Source organism: Anser anser, assembly GCF_964211835.1.
Source record: "Anser anser genome assembly, chromosome: 3".
NCBI classification, from domain to species: Eukaryota; Metazoa; Chordata; class Aves; order Anseriformes; family Anatidae; genus Anser; species Anser anser.
In genome coordinates, this window is record NC_139722.1 from 43,865,516 (window position 1) to 43,889,846 (window position 24,331).

Here is a 24,331-nt window from a genome sequence, read left to right on the forward strand (position 1 = left end):
CTGTGTTACAGACTAACTGTGAAACACACACAGAAGTGAGCATGACAGCCTATATAATTTAGAACACTTAATTTATCTATTATTACTCATCCATTGAGTGATAGCATAAATTTAGGTGATTTTAAATGTAAGATAACCACCCATTAAGTAGTTAAACTTCTAAAATTGTAGGTCTGAGATATGGCTTGGCAGCAGCAATTTACTCACTAAAAATACCAGAAGATCTCTCTGAAGACTTAAGCTTGGACTTCTCTCTGAATGCAACCAGTATGTCTGGTACTTAAGTAAAGAAATCTTGGAGCTTTCAAACTATTGTTTCAACATGTATTAAGTGGTTATGCATCTGCATACCCTGGAAAATGTGCTCCTAAACCAAGAGTTCAAGTCTTCTTTCCTGACCTCGAGGTTAATATGCATTCTGGAAGTGCTTTAGAGCAAGCTAAGGAATTCATTGAAGTTATGCTGGCTAAAAGACTCTCTCAAGGATTTTTTTCTGGCTTCTTTTTCTCTTTTGTCAGAGTAGAGAGCAACAAGTCATTAATATCAGATACAGGTTTTCCATTTGCTATAATGCTCCAATCACCATAGAGTTCAGACATTTTCAGCTATCATTAAAGACTGGTTTAAGGTTATTTTACACTATTCTAACTGTTGAAAAAGGCTTAAGCAGGAGCTTTGCATTAGTTTTATTCCTGGGAGTGACCATTCCTGCCAATTAAACAGAACCTTGAAGTAGGGATAGCTATAAGGGTCTTATTGAATTGTGAATTCCACTTTGCATAGCTGTGTCACATTTGCTTTAATCCAGAACAGCCACTGCGTCTCTGACCTCTCAGCCCTCATGCTCAAGGGGAACATACAAAATACCTTCAAAAGATAAGTCTGGAACTAAAATTCATAACTCTACTGGGCACTAAAATCCATGGACTCAACAGAGACATTGGTTTTATGGCACATTATATTTTTTGCCACCCCAGGATAACCTTTCTGTGCTGCACAGACAGTAAATTACTTCTCTCTCTCGTTCTCTCTCTCTCTGTCCTGTAGGAGTAAACAAATGTATTATTTTCCTTTCTATTATTTCTCCACCCCATATTTATGAATTATATTTTTTAATTGGCAAGTTTGATTAAATTAAAATCAGAGCAATGTATCTCAACTTTTATTTAGTTTGGAAGACTGATAATTCCACGTTAGATTGGAGAAAAGTCTTGCATGCTTGAAAGCTTGTCCTTTTTCCCTCAAGTATTTCATTAAGTCTACTAGAAGATTTCATTTAGTCAACTAGAAGTAACTCTTCTTATAAACTGTCTGCATTTATACTGTTAGAATACATGGCTGGAATAGTACCACTTAATTCACAGTAATGTGCTGATTAGATACAAGTATTTCCTCCTTTTCAGTTCCATAAGTTTTATAGCAGTTTAGTCTTTTAATAAACAGTTTTTTTTTTAATTTTATTTAGTATTTTCTATTTAGTATTCCCACATTATTGTATATGTGGTTAGTAAAGCATTTTGATATCAGTCCAGTTGAGGAGCAGTGTGCAACTATCCTTGTTTCCTATTTTCCAACAAAAACCAGAACAACTACAGGAATACAATGCACTTGATAAATGTTCCTGTTTTCAAGATTTAACTCTATCTACAGAATTTGCTAATTTCTGAAGTTTCGTGGTGCTCAGTGATATCTGCTGAAAACGTCTGATGTCTGCAAAACTCTGGGCTATATCTGTAACTGAACTCTACTTGATTTTTAGTAGTTATTACTGTTTTGATAGAAACTGGAAAATGCTGAACTGTTGTTAGTTTCTATGATAGTCCTTTTAGCATTTGTGAGTACCAATACATTTTAAAAGCAAAAAACAAACAAACCAAAACTCAAGATATTGTGCCGAAAATACAATGAAGTAAAGTGTGTATTGTTATGTACTGTTCACTTCAGTGATTCCTCAGTTAAAAAAATAAAAATAAAATCAAGAGAATACACTGTCTCTGCAGGTCTGAGACATCACAAGAGATGCTTCTGAATACACCCTCATGGTTTGGTACTTACTTTTATCTGGGAGTAACAATGCCATAAATTCAGATCTTGGCTCTCTTTCTAGTGTTATAAAACTTCGGTAAAATAAAGGAAAGAAAAAAAGAAGGTATGGTATCTGGACTCGGCATTATGACATAGCAGCTGAGTAGCCTGCAGCATAGATCAACTTTAATTGTGATCTTGTCAAGTTTCATAAACTGGTGCAAAACTGGACTTGGTCAGCATATGCTACAAAATCTGTATGGGAGCTGTTCTTAATTCAAGAAGTGGTGCTTGTAATTCAGCTGCTTTGCCATGTTTCCTCAAAAACTAAATAATGTCTCACTATACAATTAATGGTGATCATTTTTTTCTCTGTGGAAGAAAGCCAGTTCTCTTTATTTAAAAGAAAAACTCTCAGCCTTTCGTCTCTTTTCTTTCTAGTTCTCCTATAAAACAGCAGAGACTTCTGAAGAGAACTTACTATTGCTTCACATTTAATTCTTTTTTCAAATTTTTGCAAATATTTCTGGTGGTAATCACTGTTATTTACTGTCTAATACGATGAAAACATGCTTAGCTTCAATCACCAAAGAAATTTGGAGTAACATCTTCCTTTTCATTTTTTTTTCCTGTATGACTATAAACATTAATATAATCTTTTTTATTGGTGTGTATGTGCCTACATAGCAAAACTACAGTTCAGAAACATAATTGTGTATTGTGTAATAATTTCAGGAAGCTACTAATTTGTTGTAGGATTTATTATTCATATTTAGAATTTAAATTGAAATCTCTGATATAAAAAACACAGAACACTCTCAAGACTAGTAATTGTAAAACACAATGATCATCTGCTGCTGACCTTGAAAGGATTCGGTGTTATTCAAAATACTCTTTGTTGTGATAAGCACTTAATAATGGAAACACTGCTGCCATAGCATAGGTCCGTATTATAGATTCTTAAAAAAGCCTAATCTGTTACTGAGAATGTGTAGTATAGAAAAATCTTAGTTTTTCATTTTGGAAAACTGCAACTTCAGTTGTACAATAGTACTGTATTTGTCACACCGAGAAGAAAACCTTAAATCCATTTGAAGTAATACACTCACAGTTTCTTTGAAGTACCAGGGTTTAAGTAACCCTGTTGCTCAGTAGCTGGAGCTAATACACTTGGTTGGCTTTGTATTTTCCAATTTCAGTGGAATGGCAAGATTTGGAAGTCAGGATTTGGTTTCAGACTGTGGAGAAGAGCAAATGTGAAGGTTATACAGAAGTTTTGATCTTTACAGCCTGGTCAAGTTTTCCTTGTTGTCACTTGGTCTTTCTCCTCCTTTGCTCTCTCAGCGTTGATATCCTTGTCCTGAGTCTGTTTGTCCAGATAATTTCAGTTGCACATGAAATTCCTTGCCATATTTGTTTCTCTGCGATCAGCTGTTCCTCAACAATCTGTTTTTCTTCTGGTTCTCCTCTTCTCTGATCTCTCCCTCCCTACATCACTCAGGTGTCTCTCTTCATCTACTGCCAAACCTTTCCAGACTCACTGTCTCTCCTGACTCTTTTTCTACTTGCACTTCATGTTACTTGAACCGACCAACTTTGTGACAGCTCAGGACCCAATGAGTCATCCTAATCAGTCAGTCAAAGGCCTTCCACATTCATGTCCAGTTTCACTCATGCTGAGCAGCAGTCATGTGAAGTCTATTCTCCCATCCAACAACCACACATCAGCACAGCACAGATCCTCCTCTGTGCCATTTACCCTCCGTTTGTACTTCCCTTAGACAGTATAGGTGAGACAGTCTCTTTGTATGGATTGGGACATAGGAAAACTGCATTATAGGTGAAATATAGGATCGGTCTTGGGAATTACTCTGCACAGGTGGAATCTTTGAGCTTTCAACTCATAAATGCTTCTCCTGAGCTTGTTGTGACTGCAGTTTTCAGAGCCTTATTATCTTGTCCAAGTTTGGGTAAATGTTCATCTCATGCCAAATTTCAGTCCCTTTTCCATACCCCATTGGGTGAGATCCAAATGTTTTAATGTAGTGCTTGAAGTTTTTGTATAGGTAAAATATGTAAAAGGTAAAATATGTATAAGTAAAATATGTAAAATGTTTTCCCCATACACTTTGTTTTCAGGGTAATTGGGGTAAAACTATCCAATATGAGTCATGTTTTTAACTTGTGCTCTAAAATTAAAAAAAAAAAAAGTTTTAAATTATGCTTTGCTTCCATAACAAGTTGATTCCTTTCCTTTGCTGCCATTCTGTATATCACAAAGAAACAAAAACATTAAGTCATAGACACCCCATCTCCACACTATTATTTCTGCTTTGCTATTTCAATATATTAAATGCCATCCATTGATGTATTTTCTTCACGTGGTGAATGAAATAGTGTTCCAAACACTTTTAATCTGAAATATGGAAGACTGCATCAACTGTGACATTTCAGGAGAGGACAGTATGGAAGTCCTCCTCAGGGTTTTCAGTTCAACAAAACGGTTTAAAACTATCATTTAAAATGTGAATGCATGTTAATAGTGTGTTTGCCTAAATTACTTGGTGCATTTTTACTGATGTTGCTTTACTGTCTAGCTCACAGAACCTCATTAAAAATTCTCACTTTTGTCTTGCCTGCAAAATCTGTTTTTAAAAATGATTACCTCACCACTTCAATTCCTAGTTTCATTCTTAAAATTAGGTCTCTTTTACTCACCATGTGTCTGAATTTTTTTAATAGTGATGTATTACACCTGCTTTGGTTTCCTCCAACCTCATTAGTGTGAAGGTATCCAGTTAGTACTTGTACCTATAAAATATTCTTTAAAGTGTTGACTTCACTTTTGAAGATGTGTTAGAGTGTGTTTACTGATTCCACTTTCTAGGATGTATTTGTAATTTCTTGGGAGCAAGAATCCTGTCAATTGGTATTTTTGCAGAAGGGAAAATTATTAAAAGTAGAATTCTTCTGTGAAAATATATATTTGCAGGATTACCATCTGTTTTCAAAAACAGGGTCCATGTTTTGACTTCTAAAATTATACTAATTGTGTGTGTGCATTTTTTTTCTCTCCAGATTGTCAATCAAGTGTTTTTCTAAGTATCGTCTTGATGTCACATATGGCTAATTTTATATTTGTGGCTGAAGCTTCCTAATGTATATATAAATAGCAGAAGCTTTCAATGATTATTGCTTTTTATATTTTTTCTCATTTAATCACCCAGCATTTTGTTTTCCTCTTTTAGTAATTGTTAGCATAAGCCACTAGTACGTAAGAAATGCTTCTCAGACATGTTTGCATTGTGTTGTCTGTATATACTTTGTTTTCTGTAATTTTATTTATTTTTTTTTATTTTTTTAATATTGATTGGTAGTCAAAAAATTCATCTGCAGAGTGGCTCCAGTCAGGTCAGGACAAATTCACTAATCCTGTCAGCTTAAAAAAATGAGTAAGTTCTGAAAATCTCTACGTCATTACTAGAAAAAAGTTTGGTTTGAAAAGTAGTAAAGTGAATGCCAAGGAATTAACAGAGGAAAGGAGTATCTCTAAAACATTTTTATCAAAACCACAGTGGAGTCAGTTTCTTACTGAAAACTATCTGTCTTTACCTCCGTCTGTTGGGGGTTAAACCGCTATTTTTTCTTTTCCTAAAGTAATGCTCTTACGATCCAGGGCATTCTAGGTAAAGTAATATTGATTGCTAGTTCTGGAAATATTTTATTCTGCACAAATTGTACAGAGTGGGCTGCATTATCAATGCCATTTTTTTTTCTACTTCTCTCTGCAGTCCCAATTTCTCTGTACACCCCCTAGACTTCAGTTTACAGTAAACATGGACTGACTACATTGCCCTAAGCTGTCTGTGCCTGACTGGAGAATTTCTTCCAGTGTTTATTCTTAAAGATGGTGACAAAAGGACTGCTCTGTCCACCCGGACGGTTTGCCAAGTGAAATAGTTCCAAGAACTAGACAAAAAGAGGTTGACGTACCTCTAGCCTGTATTAGAATTGTTATTAGAAGACCTTGGTTGATATACATTCTGAATAATGTTTAGAATAGACTGAACTGTAATGTAATTTCCTTTTTTTGACTCGATCACCAGATAAGTATATAGTCCATACAAAGTAGAACTGCATTAGCAGAAGAAACAGCAAGACAAGAAATATTCAACCTCATGCATTGTCCTGGACAATACTTGGTGAAATTTTCATCTCCTTACTTGCAGAAGCTGAAACTTAGTCTTCCATAATCTTCATGTTTTCCCTTCCGTTGATTATTAAGCATCATTTTATAGGGCTGTAATCTGATTGCTTAGTTAGACAAAAGAAAGAAATCACAATTTCCACTACCTCAATGCTCAGTGTTCCAAAAAACACCAATAGGCAGACAAGTGGTGTCCCTACTATATATGTAGCTAAGATTGAATAGGAACTTTAGAAATTTAGGCTACATATGTCTGGATTAAAAATCCCTCAACTCTGTGAGGCTCTGTCTATGCTTCAGGTAGCAATCTGAATCCAGAAATGCTCAAACATAGTTAGTAAGGATTCCACATGATACACTTTACTAGGCTTTTTCAAAAGTATCTAGCTGGTATCTCAGTCAAGATCTGATTTATATCTTTAACTGCAGATATGTTAACTATATATTTTTTTCGGCCTGGCAGTGTTTATTAAAGATCATAGGTTTATATTATTGCAGGCTGTAAGATATGAGATAGACTTTTTTTCTGTTGCACCTTAATTTGCACTGACTATTAAAAAAAGCTACAAGTGTGTGTGTGTGTTTGTGTGTCTGTGTCTGTGTTGGGGTGAATTCAGTCACTGGGTGCTTTGTCTTAGTTCTGGATTTTCCAGGAAAGATGCAATTGGAAGATATGGCTTAGTAATGACAGATGTATATCTTCAAAGTTTGCACTGATACAATGGCTTATTTCTACGTATTTGTATGGTCCCCCTGATAATTTCTAACTGCTATTTTAAAAGACTATTTGAATAATAATTACTGCAAACATTGCAAGCATGTAAATGAACATGACCACCTATAACATGCAAAACTGTATTATCTCATCCATTTTAATGTTAATACTTTAATTCTGGTAGCGTGCAGATCTTTACACATACATAAAAGAGTGGGAATATAGCCAGAAAAGTTAGTTGGAGTTCTACCACTGTTTTCAACTAATAGCACATCTGCTTAAATGTTACCCTTGTTTCATCTCAGTTGAAACATCAGGATGTCACTTAGGATGATTTTGTTACTTGCTACCGTCATATTTTTAAGGCCAGGATCTAGTGCCTAAATGTTAGCATGTACAGAATAAATTTTCAGCCAGGTATGAATATTGCTTAATTAAGATACCTGCAGTACTTCTCAAATGTATAATCTTGACCTTGCCATCTTTCTATCATTCATTAGGCAATATATGATTAGATCATAAGATTCTCTTTTACACTGATATCTAATAGGATATATTACTGATATATAATAAAAAAGGAAATATTAAGAACAGGTACAAATATTTAGATTGTTTAGGTTGTTATTAAAACTACTCAAGTAGTAATCTTCCATTTTGATATCAAATACTGAAATTTTTAAAAGAATGCCATTTGACCTTCAGGTCTAGTGAACAGCTTCAGATTAGCAAATCACTAATGAATAAAACTAGTGAAACTTAGATAATAAAACCAGAGAGGACAAATGAGATAATTATATAGCTAAAAGTGCATAATAGGGTACATTTTAGTTTCTGAATTTGTGTGTGAATTTGTGAATAAAATGATATCACATAATATTACTTTGCTTTTAGATGCTGTCAAACAGCATAATACTCTTAGCTTCCAAAAATAATACAATTCTTTTTGCTTTCTTCTTTTCATTTTAATATTGCTACTAAATAAAACATTGTAGGATTTTATTTTTTAAGCAAAGAAGGGGAAAATAAAATACAGCCACCTCTGGGTAAATTCTTATGGTGAACAGCAACAACAAAAGAAGATGCTTACACTTTTATCCCTTGTGGATTTCTTTTTAATATTTCAGAGCAATGAACATATGGCTGTTACTATCAGCACTGGTGTATTTGCAGCGATGCCTATCAACATCCACCAGAGAGCAGGGCAGCTCCAAAACCCACATCTTTCATGCTGTGGAAATTGATGGAGACAGCAACACAGCCAGCTTCTTGGCCAAACAACATGGAATGCAGTTCATTTCAAAGGTCAGCGCATATTTAAACTTGCTTCATTACTCCCACCTTTATGCTTGAGATTTTCATTTTTTTAAAATCAGTTTACCTAGAGGTTCCTTTAGAGACAGAAAAATGAAAGTGCTGAATCCTATTTTCATTTGGGGATATCAAGCTTTTTATCAAATTATAGAGGTGGCGTTTCAGAATATTTCATATCTGATCAGAAGGAAAATCCAAAAATAATTTTCTCTTTATTCAGGAGTCTTTCAGGCACTGGGACTGTTTTATTTATTACTTAATATTGTGCTCCAGTCAATCATTTTGAATTCAGACAGGAAAATGGAATTTCTATTTTTAAAAGGAAAAAAAATGAGGAAAAATGCCATTGGAATAAAGCAGATTTTATTATTTTTAAAAATACAAATACGTCTTTTCTTCCTATGCTACCTATTTTATTTTATTTTAACCACAGTACATTAACATGAAGACATGTTTTAAACAAAGGATCTTATATAAAATCTTATATTAGTTAATTACAAGCATTTATTTTCAGAGCATTTCTACAACATTTATCTTTGAGCTTGAAGAATTATGTCCTTGTAACACAATCAAGGAAATGCTTTTCTTTCTTTCAACTAGTACCTCCACGCACATATTTTCTATATGTAATGTGTGTGTATTAGTGTTTATATTGCATTTAGCTTCATTTTAACCTTCCATCTGAAGAAGGTTATTCCCGAAGTGTATGTTAGTACTTGGGTATACACTCCAAATAGAGGAAACCTGTTCGTATCTTTCAGTTACAGTTACTGGTCTATAAAACTGGACATCTATACCAATGACATAGTGTTAAATTTTTCTGTTGCTTCTATTTTGGAAGCATCTTACATCAATTAAAATAGGTCACCAATAAAATACGAAAACTTTTAATATGTTAATCTACAGCAGCTTCCATTCATTGACCTGTAAGTTCTTTGCCAATTTTAATGAAGTAAGTCTTGAAGTGCTCCTGTTGCTTTTATCTTTGCGTTTCAGATGTGAAAGGCAGAAGTAGAATAAGTAAAACAATTTGTTCAAGATCCACATAGGAAGTCTGTGGCCCAGTGAGAAATGGAAAATACATTTCTGAATTTTCAGTTCCGTGCTCTAGCTGTAACAAATTATCCTGAGAGAGAAAATATAAAGAGCTTATGAAGAAGAGGCAACACATTGTATGTTCCTCAACAGCCATTATGGTCTACCCTATTCATGAGAAAGAATCACTGAAGGGCTCTGAGGAAAACTGCACCCAGTTTTCTGTTGGAAGAATAATGATGACAGCCTTCCTCGTGTGACACCCTTAGCATATAAATATTAAAACCATCACAAGCTGCTATAATAATCATGCTAATTGAAAAACAACCAAACACCCAACACTACAACAAATAAACAATGAGGCATTGGACAGTAAGTATTTATATAAAGGGTGACTTCCATGATTGGGTTGCTTAGGAAGAATTTCCCCAGTTTTTGAGAAATGTGGAGGTATTTATTACAAGGGGAATAAGTGATGGTTTCCCTTGCTGTGCAATCTGGGCACTGTTTATGGCTAGGTTGCTGGAAATAAAATTGGTAGCATAAGGGAGCCAATCAAACTGTATTCTTTGTCCTGTAGTATTCATCCAGGAAAACACCTTTTTTATTACAGTATATAAGAAAAAGCAAAGGATGGAAAGAGAAATGCATTAGATATAGGAACAGTTTTTCCCCTGGCTTCTCTGTGAATTTCTGGTTTACAACCTGTTGTGTAAGCAGCAGATACCTTTCTTAGCATTCTCATTTTAAATATGAGGAAAAAAAAAAGCTTCTGTGGTATTTAAAGCTTATGGTCTTTAAGCCATGAGGAGCACTGGTACAGTATTAAAGATTCAAATATGATTAAGCTTAATATTTTTTCAAACTTTTTGTTGGCTTGTAATAAGCTTACAGCATGTGCTACATGATAAGACGATACTAAAACATTATTTGGAAAAATAAACCTGTAAAACTTGATAAAACTTATTGTTGCTGAAATTCCTGGGTAGTAGGGAGCATGAGTAGTACTGCAGTTAGGACTTATGCTCCTGTTTTAGGTTTCAATATGACAAAGCATTTGAAACATATACTTAAGTTCAATCCCTTTTCAGAAAAAAAAATCATAATCATGGGCCTAAGTTCTTTTGAAATAAATGGGATCTAAGCATATGCTTAAGTGCTTTACTGGATAAGACTGGGCTGGTGAATGGGGTTCTTAGTGGGGAAAAAAAACCACAGTTTTGTATGAGAAAAGTGACATCAAAGGCTGAAAATGGTATCTTTTAAATATGTTACTGTCACCACAGGAAACAGGCTCCTGTAGAAATGGTAATTATGTGTAACTGTGACATCCTTGCTTCAGCATGTTAGTTGCAATTTATAGTTGCAGTTTAAAGGCATAACTTCCCTTTGGCATAAATGTACGTTTTTACTATGATACAGTGAATAAAGACAGTGAGTTAAGTGTGTTACTTTGGAGTGCTTCTTCTCATTAAATGCCGTTACTTATTAATATGCAGATGCTTGGCAGCACAGTAGAAAAATTGTAGCTATGGAAAAGGCTACCGAGGAGGTACCACACTGGAATGCACTTCTTCAAAGTGTAACTCTTGAATGATAGACTGTGAGTAAAATCCAAAATATTAAACTCTTGACATCGATTGCCATACTATTTTATTTCACATTCTGCATTAGATAACTTACAAATATAAAAAGCGATGTGAAAAGATCTTTATAAGCTTAAAGTATTGTCAAAATTTCTCTTAAATTTAAAACCACTGATAAAGTCCCTGTAATTAAAACACTCATTAGATACTGTGCAGATACCCTCCACAATGTAGCAGAGTCTCATCAGCTCTAACCTGACTAAAATATTTTGTGAAGAATTGCTTACTTTGGTTCTGTTTTGCATGTCAAGGTGTTAGAATTGCATTCAACAAAGGTTAGAGAAGACAGAAGATACTAAATATATGTATATATCAGAGGTATACATTGGAGTCAAATGTATGTTAGGATTCTCTCACACAGTTGTATTTTAAGTCAGTTTAATTCCCTTATTTTTATCACTTTTGTAATGTAGGCTAGATGAGTCTTGTTTCTATGTAGCAAAAAAGATTTCTATGGTACTGCTAGGTGGCAGAAATAGAGGATACAGTGCCAAGCACCAGTTTCATTCTCTTGTTTCCTTCCTCACTCTTTAAGACAGAGGTTGTGGAGAAGATACAGACTTCATAGCATTTCTTTAGCCTCAGAAGGAAGGAGTTGGTAAAAGAGTAAAATTTGAAAAGGGAGTATGTGCACACCAAACGTGAGTCACTAAGAACACTTTTTGGCTGTATAATGCCTCATCCTTACCTCAGTGAAGTCAACCAAAAACCTCCCATTGACTTTCAAGGGAGCTTAGAAGAATGATTCTGTGTAAATGTACCCAAGTAGCAAATATCAGTAGTATTTAAACTATGTGAGACACTCACAGGAAGCAGCGAGAAAAATCATATATTTGATCTGTCATCCATTTTTCCAAAGTGGGGTTTCTGTATTCTGTTGCACATTTTGCCCCTTGTAGAAGATACAAAAACATGAGGAAACACCAGGGAAGCTACACCTAAAATCAGTTTACACTCTGTTCATTTAAAGAAGCAAGGCTTTTGTAAAAATAGTTTTAATCGACAACTCCCTTAGCTGAGACTTTAAAAAGAGCACCAAGTTTCAGTGATTTTACAGAAGTCAGAAAAAAGGAAAACAAGTTTTTCTCTGTGTGTGTGTGTTTGTTTAATCTGGATTTGTAAGAGATTTGGATTATAGTGTATCTGAATCTCAAAGTGAAGCTAGGAAAGCTGGATAGTGGAGGCACTGAAGTTTACCAACAATTATATTACTGTTGCATTAATTACTGAAAAAAATCTGTTTAATTTCTGGATCAGTTTTGAAAACTTTGATAAATACTCTTCAAATACATTATCTTTGTAAGTATAATGCATATAAGACAGTGTGCTTGGTTACACACACCCAATAGGTATTTATCCAAGTGTATAAATACAGGTATGTTGCAAATTTAATTTACAGCAATGTTTCCTAGCTATATTGGGTATTTATTCTTCAGCAGCAAAACTCCAAAAAAAATATATAAAAGGTACATGATATTTGCAAGTTATATCTAAGATTCTTTCTCTCTTTTTTTTTTTTTTTCTTTTTTCTTTTTTTTCCAATGCAACCAGTTTGGAAACACCTGCAGTGAAGTTCAAGGTCTTGATATTCTTAAATTTGTATAGAAATTCTAACCAAGCCTTGCATTAAAAAAAAAAAAGAAAGAAAGAAAGAAAGAAATGAGGATTTGAAATGAATTATTCTGTATTCTGATCAGGACTGAAAAATTGATTGTGTGTCTGTATATATATATATATTTAAAAGGTGAAGTCAGGCTGGGCAGCAAACCCCACTTTTAATAAAAATGGGTTTAATATAGGTACTCTAAGAATGAAAACAAGATCGCTGAATGACATTTTGACTGTGAGTAAGGTTAGTTTCATATTCTTTCTCTTTCTCTTTTTCTCTTAATTTCTCTCTCTCCTCCCTTCTTTCTCTCACCCTTTTTCTTTCATTCTTTTTTTTTCTCTTTTGATCTCTTGTTTTTTTCCTTCCTTTTTCAATACAAAGCACTTTTTAGTAATTTCATGATAATTTCTGTTTTCTGTGGTCTGTATTTTCTTTACTAAGGTGCTTTGGATATCAGTTTCTGATCTTATGATAAGTCCCTTCAATACTGTTGTAACTTTAATAGCGGAAGTACATAAAATCTAAGGAAACTAAGGAAATGCCTCTTGCTGGGCAGGACACTGCCTTAATAGATCCTATCCAAAGGTAAGTATTAACTCACATCACCATACATCACCATCATTCTGTGTGCAGTTTTGGGTGCCACAACGTAAGAAAGATAGAAAACTATTTGAGAGCAGCCAAAGGAGGGCAATGAAGATGGTGAAGGGTCAGAAGGAGAAGATGTATGAGGAGCAGCTGAGGTCCCTTGGTTTGCTCAGCCCAGAGCAGAGCAGGCCGAGGGGAGGCCTCATGGCGGCCTGCAGCTCCCTCACGAGGGGAGCGGAGGGGCAGGCGCTGAGCTCTGCTCTCTGGGGACAGCGACAGGACCCGAGGGAATGGCATGGAGCTGGGACAGGGGAGGGTCAGGCTGGGGGTTAGGGAAAGGTTCTGCACCCAGAGGGTGGTCGGGCGCTGGGACAGGCTCCCCAGGGCAGTGGGCACAGCACTGAGCCTGCCGGAGTTCAAGAAGTGTTTGGACGATGCTCTCAGACACATGGTCTGGTTTTTGGGTGGTCCTATGTGGAGCCAGGGGTTGGACTCGATGGTCCTTGTGGGTCCCCTCCAGCTCTGGATATTCTGTGGTTCCATGATTCCATGACCTTGCTCTATGGGCAAGTGTTTTGAATCAACGATTTCTCTCAAGTTTCACATCACATCTTTGGTATATTATATTTGCTGAAGAGTTAGGTCTGTGTTAATCATTTGTCCCGATGTGACTTTTTTCTAGTCTCCTGCTTTTATTTATCTGGAAAATTAATCTTACATTTAAATTATGATTTAAAAAATAATTTTCTCCCAGTGTAGTATTTGTTATAGAAGACAAAGTAATACACTGAGCCTTTTAAGTGGAAAAAAAATGGATGCCTATTATGGATTTTGATTATTAAGGGAGTTAATTCCTTTGCCTTGGATTGGTGTGCGAGAAAATCTGGTTTTTAGAAGGCAGGGTTTTCTGGAGTTGAGACAGATACTTTTGTTACTGTGCCTTCTCCTCTCTGCCATCCCGTGAAACTACTGAATTGTCCAGGAAGTGTTCCCCATGTGACAAAGAGGAAATATCCCTGATTCACACTCAAGTCTAAAAGTAGGAATGACTGCGTTTTGCTAAATCTGTGGGGAGAAGCACACCCTAGTTGGTGCTAGGTTTGTTAATGCTTCAGGTGACTGTTTGAGGATTTGAAAATAGTATCAGGTTGTTTAACAAGACACGCTACAGCAAAAGTGTTCTCTGTTTTTTAGTTGTTCACGTGTGACATCATAACTGATTTTGCTTTACTATGACAGTTATTAAGTCATCCTCTTTTTAATAAAACCTGTTATTTTTTTCTCAAATAATCTGCTTCTGGAGTCAAGTTTTCTTTCAACAAAAGGCATATGTAGTCATAGTCTTTTTATAGCATAAAATTAATACCCTTTTAGGCCATTTATTGAAGATTGCAGTGTTATTATTTTGTACTACCGTAAAATAGTAGCTTCAGTTCTTTTAATCTCCGCTAAAAATTCTCTTTCATTTCTTGAGTGAGTTGTAGATTTAGAAGGACTGTACATCATTTCCATGGTTTTGGCTTTGCTGTGTATCACTATTCAGATGCATATGTGACAATGGCTTATGCATTCACCCTTCTACCAGGCGAATGCTCCTATGCTTGAAAAGGGCTTTACAAAAAGGCAGAGAATTATGAGCAGTCATTAGTTATTACCAATTTATGCTAATATACTAGGAACCTAATCATTTAATCATTCTGATTGAAATGATAGGCATGATTCACAGGAGATGTAAATTGGTATAGCCCCATTTAAATCAATGAAACTATACTGATACTGAAACTATACTATACTGATATATGCCAGATGAGAATCAGGTCCCTCATCCTGATTTGAATAATGTAATGGTAGGCTGACCAGACCATTAGAGAATACAGTTAATAGAACAATCCTATATTAAAACTGGAATGGAATATGGAAGCTAGTAATCTTTTAAATCTTTTTAAAAATCTTTTTTTCCCTCTATTTACCTGTGAATAGACAAGTGTTAGGTAGAACAAGTTTAAGCTTTGAAGTTGGTAGTGTAATGGTGTATTTAGCAAACAACCACAATGTAGAAAATATTGGAAAATATTTTCACATGGTACTTTAAAAAAAGCCAAGTTTTTGATGATTCTTGAAAACAAATTATTTTACCTCTGCAGCTGCTGTTATTATAAAGCACTCTCTTTGTCCTTACACTTACTTAGTGTGTTGTTAAAATACTAACTAGAGTGTAACAGAAAGGTGGATAAAAATAGAACACTGCAATTCATCCAGTTCTTGTTAATGAAGGATTATTCCCTACTAAACATATACAGTGTCATTTCAAATTCTGGATGCCTGTCATTGTAAGAAAGTAATGTAAACATGGTTGCAAGTTTTTTTGTTTTTGTTTTTGTTTTTTACATGAAAGTATCTTAAATAAGAGTTATGAAATTGCAAACTCTCCCTGGAACTACAACAAATGTTTCTTCTCATTTTATGCACCTCTGGGACTGTAGCACTGGAAAATGGATGCAAGAACCCATAAATTTGCGAGATGCTTGGTACTGGGTTCCTGGCATACATTTAATCCTTCACTATTTTTGTCCCTGAAAGGAGAAAAAAAAAAATATATATATATATATTGGAATTTGGTTTCATTTAAAATATATTACTGAGTTAATATATGCATGTCTATTTTTGCAGTGATCACGAGCGTTGTTTAGCAAACTGATGTCAATACCTCATATGTACATACATTACATATGTGGAATGGTATGGAATGCGTGGTGGGCTAATTCATTTATTTCTATCAATTTACTATGGAAGGTCCTCTGTATCAAAGGAAGGTGGTGCTTCAAGAGGCATTGTTCATTGTTTATTAGGATCAGTTTGATTTTAAGAACTTTGATGTCAACCATGTGAACTCACAGTTTCCTACATCTTTTAAGTTGCTTTGCAATAAGTATTTTATGCTGAGATTACTTTTGAGGCTGCATTAATAGGATGTTTTATCTTATACAATGATATAATTAGAGATTGTAATGTAAACAAGCTTAAGGTCTGGAATCTGTATTTTAAGAGGAAAGAGAGACTGGAAGGGGAAGAAAGGATTGCTTATTGAAGGACTGCTGTCACTGCAATGTTTTATAGTACTTCTCTTAATTGTTTAACAATTATAATATGTTCTATTTGTGTAGCACACTTCATTCAAGACTGCAAAGACATTCAAGACTGGACCTCGATCAATATCACTAGATCTTTGAGATCTGATTTCAACAAGTTTTAGCCAGGTTGATGTTTGCAATAATTATAACTCTTTACAACTTTGAATTATATTCAAAGAATAGTTTCAATCAAAATGAAGTTGGGAGAAGCATAGCAAGTTTGCATGGTCCTGTCTTCAAAATGAATCAGCCTAGCAGAACAAAAATATTTATGTTAATATGCAAAGTTTTTACACTTCCATTTTAAAATGAAACTTTATAAAATAAAAATAAAATATAAAAAATCAGGTACTAAAAATAGATTAAAAAAACATTCTTTGTTTTATAGGAATCACAGAGTGGCTGAACTGGGAAGGGAACTCTGGAGGTCATCTGGCCCAACCCCCCTCCTCAGGCAGGGCCCCCTTAAGCAGGTTGCCCAGGACCATGTCCTGATGGCTTTTGAAGATCTCAAAGGAGGAAAACTCCACAACCTCTCTGAGCAACCTGTGCCAGTGCCCTGTCATCCACATAGTACAGAATTGCTTCCTGGTGTTCAGATGGAACCTCCTGTGTTCCAGTTATTTCCCTTTGCCTCTTGTCTTGGCATTGGGCAGCACTGAAAACAGCCTGGCTCTGTGCTCTTTGCACCCTCCCTTCAAGTATTTGTATGGATTGATGAGATCCCACCCTGAGCCTCCTCTTCTCCAGGCTGAACAGTCACAGCTCTCTCAGCTTCTCCCCAGAGGAGAGGTGCTCCAGTCCCTTCATCATGTTCATGGCCCTACGTTGAAGTCTTTTCATTATGTCTGTGTCTCTTGTACTGGGGAGCCCAGAACTGGACAGAGTGCTCTTGGTGTGGATTCACCAGTGTCCTTACCCAGAGACCCCTCCCTTTTTGTTCCTAATTTTTGGACTGACGACCAAAGTAAAACTTGTTTGTTTGTTTTCTCCCTCCATCTCTGGATATCTGGATTATAGATTGATAGTGATAAATTGTTTCAAAACCACATTAATGGCTTAATAACAGATTCTGGAATAAAGTTCATATACCCTATTTGCTATGCTTCTACTTTTAACTGTTTACAGGGAGATGATGCTGGTGTAAATAGAAATAAAACAATATGTTTTAAAGAGGAAGTTCAGATTAAGTCCTCAATTGACTACCTTAAAAGTAATAGCACAAACGTAGGGAAAGATTTCAGCGGTCTGAGTGGATGGTAACTCAGAAATATTAAGTTAATGGCTTCTTTGGAAATGCTAGTTGAAGTAACTAGTAGTTTCATCAGTGTGATGAAATGAAACGTTTAATAATTTTAAGCTACCTTGTGCTAAGTGGAATTTATAATAATCAGACTGTGCATTTTCTTACTGCTTTGACTGGTATACTCAGTGTTTTCTAGATACGGATATCTCTTCCTTCCCATCAAAAAGGTTTTCATGCTGTCAGAGTCTGTGTATAGAACTTAAATCATCATCATCATAAATTGTTGTTTCAAGAAATGTATTCCTCTTGCAAGCTAACAAGTGGGATTATCCAACATCCCCAAGCCGGGGAAGAGATGGTTATGACACGTACCTCAAAAGTCAGGGTACATGGAGGGTGCTTTTTTCTCATGGACTATCATAAAAGCAAGAACTTCGCATCTTCGCATCAGTGCCAACATGAATGGAGAATCTGGCCCCAGGGTTCTGTCTGTAGTAATTTAGAAAGTAATTCCTGAGCCAAGAAGCCTAAACTGCTTTCCTTGACATTGGGTTTCGTATACTGTAATCTTCCTGGAGTCTCAAAGTGGTTTCATCATCACCTGAGAAAGCTGTTTCACAGTCAGGAGCAAAACCATATATGTCTTTATTGATATATGTTAACATCTTCAAAGACTTGCGTATGTCCCCATCTGAGACAAGTGTTTCTAATGAGCTTGTGTGAGCGTGTGTATTATAGCAACCACATAGACACAGGCAAACAAGCACCTGTGTACACTTTCACTTGCACTTCTTTTGGGGACTAGCACAGCTCTTTGTGCCCTCTCTACGTGTGATTAAATATTAATTAGGCTTCTAATATAAGCAAGTGAGTTCACAGGCCCGAGTACCACATAAATAATGCATGAGGTACCCGAAGGCTCAGCTTTAGAAGCTGATTGGCCACCTTGGATTTGTATAATTATGAAGTTTCATTATTAACAGTGGAAGCAGTGGAGAGATTTGCCTAGCTTGAGGGACTTTGAAAGCATAAGCTGTCTCATTAGGGAAAAAGGGAATAAGGCATAATATGCAAACTTGTTAGAAAAAAAAAAAAGGAATAAAAATTAAGCATAGCTCTTTAATGGGAGTATTTTCTATGTATATATAAACATTTCCAAGTGTATAAAAGGGCAGAAATTCAAATAGGTGAGGTCTACACTACAGCTATTTAACAGTTTTGTTTGTAAGAGGTCTCACTTAAAAGCATTAGTTCTCAGTATAAAACAATCTTTAATATTTTACAGAAAAATCCACAGGTAGCTTAATGGGTTCTGCAAAGTGAGAGGTACGGAGGTGCAAGAGAATGAACACAGTCCAGGGTTCTTGCTAGAATGTGTGTTGTGCATGCAATTAAATCTCAAGGTCAAACAATTTACAGACAATTACTTTTCTAACATCTCCAGAAATGCCTGCTTACACGTCTTTAATTTTAAATGATACTGATATTCCAATTCTCCCCAAAGGTTAATGCTGACTAAATCCAGCTGTGACCTGACACGATGCGACAGCACAGTGCCTAATTATCCTCTGGATAGTCATTTACTTTAAACCATTAAAGAAATAGGCTGAGAGGAAGATTTAGGACCCAGAAAAAATGTTAGCCTGACTTCTTTATTCTTGAGGATGGGATGGGCTGAAAAATAAAAATAAAATCTTGCTAAATGTTAGCCATTTGCTTTGATGGCAGAAAATTGTTCATCCCACTCTGTTTTTTTTACAGGTTAAATTGCTAACTAGTTCATTTTATCCATTGCCTACGGCTGGCGCTAAATGTCAGTGACAAATTTTGTACTTGTCTTGAAGAATGAATTAAGTTATGCACAAAAGCTATAGTGCTCTTTTTAAGATGAGTGAATTGCAGAGGGAAAAAAAAAGTTGCTCGTTTGAAAAAGGATTATTTCGATTAAAGGCCTTTTCTATTGTAGTGGAAGACAGGTAGTGGTTTAAGATAATTCCGACAGTTACCTCCCACAGAGGCTGCAGTCCTTTACTAGAAATTTCTTTAAGAGCACTTGTGTCAGATTATATACTATGATTATTATCATAAGACCATTTGTGACAGTAAAGGGGGGAAGAATTACAGAAAATGGCAACTATTATTCATTAACTAAGGTAAAACTGGTCTTTCTTCAGCGAGGTCAGCATTCCATCACCGTCACACAAACCCTTCTATGGTTTGTAGCAATGGCAATTAAAAAAAGAAAAAAAAAAAAACACTACAAAACCCACAAGTATATTCTATGCCAAATGTTGGTAAGAAAGAACAGTTCGTTCAGCAATTTATATTGAGAAGACTTGGCACAGACTTTACAATCCATCTGGTTTTTAGTTATCTGGCTCTGGTACCACCCCATCATCTATCAGTGAATAAAAAGTATCTAAGAATGATTGCTATCATCATAGTGTTTGAAACTCTAAACTGTTTTACTATCCATAGGCTAAGCCTAAGGGAGCTCTTCATGTTCATATTTTACTTAGTTTTATTTTCATGTGCGCTATATCTGTGTACCAAAAATCCAAGGCGAGCTTAAAGTTAAGACTAGACTTTACGGCCACATCTGGTTACGGGGGGCTTTGTTAGAAACTCAACGTTTCTCACCTCAGTCATGTGGTATGACTGATGCTCTCTTGCGCTTATAGTACCTAATTTTCTCTGGATATCATTATTACAACAGAGAAATAATTATTTTTAATTTATTATGTGGATTATGGCAGTGCCTGGTATTTCTAACTGTAAGCAGGGTACCATTGTGCTGTGCATTGTACAAAAACACAGATCTGAAAGAAATGTTGTTTTTAGTGGCACCCACAGGTTTTGGCAGATACTTTTCTCCTCTCACTGTGTGCATAAATATTTTCACTGATACCAGCTGTAGAGAGTGATATGGTAAATGCTAATCTCAGTACAGTCATAGCAGTCACAAATGGAAGTTAGATCTGTAATTTCAAGTTGAAAGCTGGAATGAAAAATCTCGTGATTATGCACTAGTGCCCTAAGCTACTGAAATATTCCCTCTTCTTTTCTCTCTACACTCTCACACTCAGGCAAGTGGATAAGGTTTCCTCCCCAAGAGAAAGAAAAACACAGATTATCATTTTTCTGTGATAACAGTACAGCTCCTGAAAGACAACCTGACTGTAGAAAGTAACACAGGCTGAGTTGCGTCTCACCTAGCTGTAGACATATAAAGCATAGATATCTCAGTCTGACCTAGTCATCTTTGTACCTCTCACTAGAATGTGAGAGAAAAAGGTGTTGAATCCTAGAATCATCTAGGTTGGAAAAGACCTTCAGGATCACCAAGTCCAAACACCAACCTGACCAAATGAGTCCCATCACTAACCTGTGTCCCTTAGTGCCACATTGATGTCTCTTAAATACTTCCAGGCATGGGGAAGTTCCACCACTTCCCCAGGCAGTCTGTTCCAATGCCTGACCACCCTCTTTGTGAAGAAATTCTTCCTGATATCCAACCTAAACCTTCCCTGGCACAACTTCAGGCCATTTCCTTATGTCCTGTCACTTGTCACCTGAGTAAAGCGATTGACACCCTCCTTGCTGTAGCCTCCTTTCATTTGTAGAGGGGAACGAGGTCTCCCTTCAGCTTCCTCTTGTCCAGACTAAACAATCACAATTCTCTCAGCTGCTCCTCATAACTCTTGTTTTCTAGTCCCTTCACCAGCTTCATTGCTCTTCTCTGCACACACTCAAGCAGCTCAATAGTCTTGTAGTGAGGGGCCAAAAACTGAACACAATATTTGAGGTGTGGTCTTATCAGTGCCACGTACAAGGGGACAATCTCTTCCCTAGTCCTGCTGGCCATGCTATTTCTGAGGCAGGCCAGGTTGCTATTGACCTTCTTGGCCACCTGGGCACACTGATGGCTCACGTTCAGCTGGCTGTAGACTAGCAACCCCAAGTCCTTTTCTGCTGGGCAACTTTCCAGCCACTCTTCCCCTAAGCTGTATTGCTGCATGGGTTGTTAATGACCTAAGTGCAGGACCCCAGCACCTACCCTTATCGAATGTCACTCGATTGGACTTGGCCTACTCAGATCCCTCTGCAAAGCCTTCCTGCAGATGGACTCTACCACCTGACCTGGCATAGTCTGCGAACTTACTGAGGGTGCACTCAATCCCCTCATCAAGATTGTTGATAAAAACATTAATTGGCCCCAAAACTGGCCCCACTACTGAGCCCTGGGGAATGCCACTGGTGATGGGCCAGCAACTGGACTGAACTCCTTTCACTATGACTCTGAGCCTGGCCATCCAGTCAGTTCTTCACCCAGCAAACTGTACACCTGTCCAAGCCATATGCAGCCAAATTCTCCAGGAGAATGCTGTGGGAAACAGTGTCAAACACTTTACTAAAATCCAGGTAAAACAATGTCCACAGCCTTTCCCTCATTTATAAGGTGGTCATATTGAAGGAGATCACATTAGTCAGGCAGGTTCCACCTTTCATAAACCCACACTGACTGGTTCTGATCACCTGATTGTCACATACGTGCTGTATGATGATATTCTAGATGACCTGATCCATACCCTTGCCTGGTACTGAGGTAGACTGACAGGCCTGTAATTCCTTGGATCTTCCTTCCTTTCCTTCTTGTAGATTGGAGTCCCATTTGCTAACCTATGGCCAGGTGCATTCCACATAATTTTAGGCATCTGTTTATGATGAGGCAAATTATTCTGTAAAGGTATTTGGTTCTGCTCATTAACTCTAAAGAGAGCCTAAACTTGATCTAAGTTTTAGATTCCCACAGGAGGGCACATGCATCGTACCACTTATAATTTTCCTTTCCCTAAAATTTTCACGTCTGCCCTGTCTGATCACAGATGAAAAATTCATTTCCACTCCCATGCATGAAAAAGGGTCTGTCAGTGTTTTTATGAAGTATATTTTAAGTTTTCTCAGTATTTTTTTTTTCATTTGTAAATACCTACACTTTTGACCTTCCTTTTGATATGCTAGTTGGAGCACCTTCAGTCCCATATTTTTGGCTTTTTTTTTTTTTTTTTTTTTAAATCTTGAATCACTTATATAGCTCTCTTCTGAGTTTTCTCTTCACACATTCTTTGTAGTGTGAATAAGTGTTGTAAGAGTGGTCTCACCAAAATGTTACATAGGGAAAGACTATTCTTTGCTTCTGTTCCTTGGTATATGGCAATTTCCTTAACTGTTAATGCCACAACACGGCATGAAGAAATTGTACAGAGACAGATATTTATAATTTTCTGTAATACTATTTTTTGAAGAAAAATGTTCATTCTTTGCTCCCAGTTACCTGTATACTTGCATTAGACTGTATAAGCAACTGTATTTGTAACTGTACATTTTGCAGTGACCATTCAGCTAGGTGGTCATTTGCAACTGTTGCACTCATTGTTTATCATCATTTGATGATATGAAATATTTGAATTAAAGAAGCTGCTGCATTTTGAAACCTGTCAATGAGTTAGATTTACTGCATTTTAGTTACACAGAGTAACCAAAAGTGACTTATACAAATGTAAGCATTTTATCTAAGCCATGCAGGCAGGCAATGGAGAGAAAGAGAGGCATCGTCAGAGGGCAATCCATCTCACTGACTCCAGTGGAAAAGCACATCAAAATTTAAATAAAGCAAACAAATAACAAAGAAAAAAAAGACAACCCAACCCAAACCCAAATTATCTTTGCATATATAACTCCTCCAGAAAATGAGAGAGAAGAAGAAAACAACTTGTTTGTAACAGATCACGGTCATATTCCATGGACAGCATAAAAACTCTAGAAGCAATTCTTCAAATACTGGTGTATTTCTCTCCAGTGACTGTTCTAGGTCTTAGAAATAGCTTAGACTCAATATTTAACTTTGGGATGGATAAAATCACATGGGATGAATATCAACCCATGACGCTTGCTATTTGAAAATGTGTTTTTTACACTTCCTGTTTTATTTATGTGAGAACTAGGGGAACATTATTTAAGAAAATATAATGGTCAAATATGTTAAATTTTATGTTCAACTCTTCAGGGTAAGAGAAAGATTTCATTTCCATGTTTATTCCTGGAATAGAATCCTAGAAACTGTATTTTTTTTCATTACGGCCTTTTTTCATATCTTAATTATTGTATAGTCCCTTGGTAAATTCAATCTTTTACTAAAAGTTGTAATTACGTTCAGCTGAAACCTCCAGACAGGGCTACAGAACTTTCTGCTGAACCTTATTATAATTCCCAGGGCAAATACATACTGATGTATAGTTTCTTATCCAGAGATCTTGCCTCTTTGAGAGCACTTGAAGTAGAAAAAGATATACTCATCAAGAAAATATTTCATCGCTGTTAAAGCTATGGTTTTGAGAACTGTTTTACCAGTAATATTGCTTCATATAATAAAGAACTTACAAATGGCTGATGGGTGTGAATATGCTTTGTTATATTATATACATAGCAAAGAAGTGACTCAAAATATTTGAAATATTTCCAATGGATAAACTTGAACTACTTTTTGTAAATTAGGAAGGCATTTTATAATAAAGAAGGCATATATATGTTTAGCACCAAGAAGTTGAGAGCTTACCTCTTTTTTTTTTTTTTTTAATTTATTTGAAGCTAAATTAATAAACCAAAGTTCTCCATTTGCTAATTCTATTTAGCAATTTACTCTATGAACTTCTGGACTAAAATCAGTGGGACAGTACCAAGATGCATACAAGATGTAAAGTTCTGTATTTAGGAAAAAGCTTATTGACTGATTAAGTGTGCAGAATAGAAAAAATGTT

The 24,331-nt window shown here is 36.0% G+C and overlaps 1 long non-coding RNA gene across 4 annotated transcripts in view; it reads left to right on the forward strand.

The window, feature by feature from the left end:
• Positions 1 to 24,331, forward strand: part of LOC310896439 — a 152,894-nt gene that overhangs the window by 34,753 nt on the left and 93,810 nt on the right. For all 4 annotated transcript variants that reach the window (XR_014581486.1, XR_014581487.1, XR_014581488.1 and 1 more), the window contains one exon: positions 8,072 to 8,249. This is a non-coding gene — a long non-coding RNA (uncharacterized lncRNA). The remainder of the gene's footprint in view (positions 1 to 8,071; positions 8,250 to 24,331) is intronic.